A 5000-nucleotide genomic window follows, 5' to 3' on the forward strand; every position below is an offset into this window, starting at 1 on the left:
ACCGAATATCGATGGATTTTCCCCAAATATATCGAAACATACAAATAATCAACCAATGCCGGCTTCTAAAAGCGCAAATGCGGAATCAATAACAAAAAGAGAATGAAAGAAGAATGAGAAAGAAATCAGGCGAAGATGAAGCCGAAGCACCTTTCAAGAAGAAACATCCGGAAGAGAAAAGACAACCAAGACTCTCCTTGGGCTTCGATAACGCTTGTTGTGTCGCGGCGGGAAGTGATTGCATTACGGAGGAGATAACACAGTTATCACACGTTCCTTGGGGAGAGATAAGAGGTCGTCGGCGTCGTCAACAGCCACGATATGCTTTCAGTTCAAGCCTAAGTCTCCCTCACGCCTTTTTTCCCCCCTTTCACTTGTCTCCACTCTACCCTTTCGCTTCTCTCTATGCTTTTCCTCCCCTCTCTTCTCTCCTTTCTCCCCCTGCCTCAACCCCCCCTCCTCTCTGTCAATTTTCCCCTTCTCTTGACTCCTCTCTTTCCCCTCCCTATTCTCCTCCCTTCCTTCCCCCTTCCCTAATCTCCTGGTACTCATATGGCCTCAGGTGTCTCTAAATGTCATGTCAAAGGTCAAAGATACAATTAAAGCTGATATCTGAAAAATGAAGATCAGGATAGTGACAGTGAAGCTATTGTATTCTCGCTCGCTAGATGCAACGTAAACAAAGGAAAGCAGTAATCACTACAGCGTACTTCTATGCTTTATATTCCACCTGTTGCTGGTCACCAGTGAAAGGCGACAAGTGAATGGAACTTTATCCGAATGAGTCCGTGAATGAACCCCATTCGAGACACGACTCAGCGTTCAGTGACCAATAAGCATAAAGAGATAACATGTTCAAAACTTTCCAGACCCGAACCAGAACCAATGTTTAAGAACGAGACAAAAATACATATCCAAAAGGGAAGAGCAATGCCTCAAGAGCAAGAGTTAACAAGCGTAATGTGACGGTATATCTTCCAGGAGAAGCTGCTTGACCTTAATAACGTCTCTGAGGATGGCAAAGGGGCGGGGGGAGGGGGACCCACAATATTTCGGAAGATTTTTAAGTCTCGACGTTGTAATACGAGCCATTTGCGAGAAAGAGGGCGCCACATTACATCTGCGGCCGCGGAAATGGGGAGGACAGGCAGGACAGGATAAGTTCTTTAATGTGAATGTCATTAAAGGCCAAGAAATGTAAGAAGAAAGGTATGCTGTTCGTTTTTGTGTAAGATGGTATATGCTAATCACTAGCGCCGGAATTGTGTTTCCTTGAAAGCCAAATATAGCTAAGTATTAGACAATTGGAAGAATATCCATATACAAATGACACACATGCGCAAACGCACTTACAATCATCGAAGTTTTGCCAAAGCCATGGTCCCCGAGGTCAGCTGTTTGTTTATCTCCGACATCATGCACTTTACTTGCTCTCAAGAAGTATATAGTCAAGGATTAGCCCCGGGGATTTCCTTCCCTGTTCTGAAGGGATTCTGTGCAATGTATATCTAACCTAACCGCTAGCTTTCAGATATATATTAATAATTATTCAATATCTATAAGCATACACTCTTTTCTCTCCCTCCTCTCTCTCTCTCTCTCACACCACACAACACACACACACACACACACACACACACACACACACACACACGAAGACAATCCTACGCGCCCTCAACCACCCCAAAACCAAGGCCACAACCACCACGCACGCCAACAGCCTCCCTTCAAACGTCCCCCAAAGCACACACGCCTGGAAAGGAGAGGAGCCGGTAATGAAAGCGCGCCCATGCGTCGCACGCCCTCGTGTAACCAGGTTAATCTCCCTACGACCCTCCGTCCTCATCCCCAGCGAGGCCTTGTTCGCCAAATCGGCTGTTACCGTCGCGCCGGATGCAGGGGACGGCGGCGAGGAGGAGCTAACTGAACCGGCCGCACGTGCTTCGGCTTCAGGAATTTCATGAGTGCTCATGCTGATAGGGCCGTGGAGAGCGTGTAAGGTGGGTGGGTTGGGGAGAAGGGAAGAGGGAAGGGGAGGGGGGATGGGAGAGTGAGTTGGGGAGAGGGGAACGGGAGTGTGAGTTGGGGAGAGGGGGACGTGAGGGTGAGTTGGGGAGAGGGGGACGGGGCACGAGTTAGGGAGAGGGGGACGGGAGGGTGAGATAGGGAGACGGGAAAGGGAGGATAAGGGAGAGTAGGAAAGGAGAGCGAGGGGAAGGGAAAGGCCTTCTGAGATGAGGAGGGGGCACTGAGTCGTGGGTAGCGAGAGGGGGTGGGGGAGCTTGAGGAGAAATGCAAACGCGCCATGAGATTAGAGCTTGCTTTCGGGAACCGTGCAAGCAAAGTCTATTAAAACATGAACGCGACTTAACGGATTATGACGAGGAGCTCTGATGCTTGCTCGGATACTATTATGTAAGCCGATAAGCGCCTATTTTGCTTATTCTCCTTGGGGATGAGTGTACAAGCCTTAGATTTACAAATATTTTCCTTTTCTTGTGTATCCTTATTATTATCAATATTCGATGGCTAAGCGGATTCACGAACTAACCCTACTTATAGCTATAATCTATCTTGTGTATGATACTTCTGAAATTCAATCACAACAGTATACAAAAGACGGAATTGCAAATCCTATTGCAGACATATCCAACAAACAACAATTAGCTCCTGTATACATGAAACCCAACAAGTGAGACTCCGAAAAGTATCGACAAACGAACAACCAAACAAACAAACCACACCAAAAGAAAGAGAGAACACGCCCTTTTTAACAAAAAAATGACAAGAGAAAAATCCTTCCGCTTGGACAGCTGGGGGAAAGTTAACAGCGACTCCCGACTTTTATTGTCCGAAGAAAGGGCGTAGTTGAAGAATGAATTCACAAATTCTCTTCTTTTAATGTTTTTAAGAGGTGTTGGTGTTAATGAAGATGGTGCTGAGGAAGAGGAAGTTTAGGGAGAAGATGGGAGGGAGGAGGGAGAGGAAAAGGAAGGGGGGGGGGGTAGTGGAGGAGGAGGAGGAAGAGGAGGAGGAAGAAGAAGAGGAAGTGGGAGAGGCAGAGGAAGATAATGGTAATGGTAATGGTAATGATAATGGTAATGGTGATGGCGGTCAAGCCGTAATAGCTTTAATAACAATCAGACTGTTATTACCGGTGTGATCAAAGTGGACAGCTGGAGTAATAGTGATGATATCATAAGTGTAAAACAAATAAGCAACTACATGGATATTCAAATGCATAATGATCGACTTGAAAGATCATTAGTTACAGTAAGAGAGAGAGAGAGAGAGAGAGAGAGAGAGAGAGAGAGAGAGAGAGAGAGAGAGAGAGAGAGAGAGAGAGAGAGAGAGAGAGAGAAGAGAGGATGGTAGAACAGAATATCAAATGATAACTATACTCCCAAAACATATACATTTACCACATTTTTTTTTCCAACAATAAACCCTTTAACTAGGTTTTAAATACATAGAAGGATCCGGTTCAACGCCGTCTCACAGGCCATGGCCAAGCTCCCACAAATAATCACCACAATCCGTCTGTAACTTTGCACACATTATAGCAACCAAGAAATGCAGGCAAATCATTAACTCTTCCATTCAGCATAAGTAATACGCAACCGGATGGACAAAATTTATTAAGATATTACATAGGTTTCATGATTAAGGTATCAACACATTCAGTACATCTGGAAGTCTTCATCAGTAAACCATTAATTTGAAATTGAAATTGATTTTTTTCATATAAATCGGATATACATCATTGACGGAAGTAATGCAATAAGCTGATTTTTTAAGGCAATCGTCTAATATTACATATATAGATAGATATTACATTGACCACTAGAAATCACTGCATTTTAAAAATATAAAACAAAAATTGCAACCAAGCCTTTTCAATGCAAAACTGAAAGCCTCAATCATAAATGAAAATATTCCTCCTTTTTACAAAAAAAAAAAAAAAAAAAAAAAAATCATCAAATTGGCAAGGATTCTACCAGTGTTAAAGATTTAAATTTTGTAACAGGAAAATATCGCACGAAATGATAAAAAAGGAAAACGCATATACATGCAAACCACGCCATTCTCTCCACAAAAGATTTTTTTCTCTCGGCCCAGCCATCTGTCAGAAGAATGTCTCATAATATATTTTCTGTGACGCGTCGTGCCTTGACTTTCGCTGGAGTTATGCAAAGAGGGAGTCTAAAGTAAAGAGAATAATTATCTACTTTTTTCTGAGGGTAATTCAAGGTTTCATTTCGGACTTATTTTTCTGTCTGTTCTCTCTTCTCTTCTAAATATTAGGTTGTCTTTTCCGTATCTTTAAGTAAGATTAACTCAATATTTAACACCCTCTCTCTCTCACTCACTCTCACTCTCTAAAACACACACCCATAAAAACACAAAACTTAATAAGACCCTTATTGATTTCATCTGATACACCAAGTTCATTCCCTGCGTCACCGGCTGACTTCAATCACAACGAAAATAAAACACAAAATTACACTTAGAACTTACCATGCAGAAAGACCACGGACGCACTGTTGTTCTTATCTCTGGTGGGTAATGGGCGTGTTCATTATCAAAAGCGGATCCGAAAAATGAAATAAAAGTATATATATATATATATATTTCGTTCGCGCGCGAGGGAGAGAGAGAGACAGGGAAACTGAGCGAGAAAGAAATATCCCCCCCCCTACTAAAAAATACACACACACAAAAAAAGAAAACAAGCAGGGAAAACCAAAAAAGCAGAAACAAAACAACAACAGAAATCACAGTCAACCTCCCCCCCGAAAAAAAGAAAGAAAGAAAGAAAGAAAAAAGAGGCAGAGATAACACACGTGTCCCACCGGAAGGCAAATCATGTGCGGCAACAATCGGGGCACTTATATCCCGGGAAACAAATGATCCATTCGGGAGACAAATAACTCTCTTTCCTTCGGTTATTCAAGCGTCATTCCGTTCATTTGGAAAGGATGGGTGACAAATCTACGGTC

The sequence above is a fragment of the Penaeus chinensis genome, chromosome 15 (genome assembly GCF_019202785.1).
Source record: "Penaeus chinensis breed Huanghai No. 1 chromosome 15, ASM1920278v2, whole genome shotgun sequence".
Lineage (NCBI taxonomy): Eukaryota > Metazoa > Arthropoda > Malacostraca > Decapoda > Penaeidae > Penaeus > Penaeus chinensis.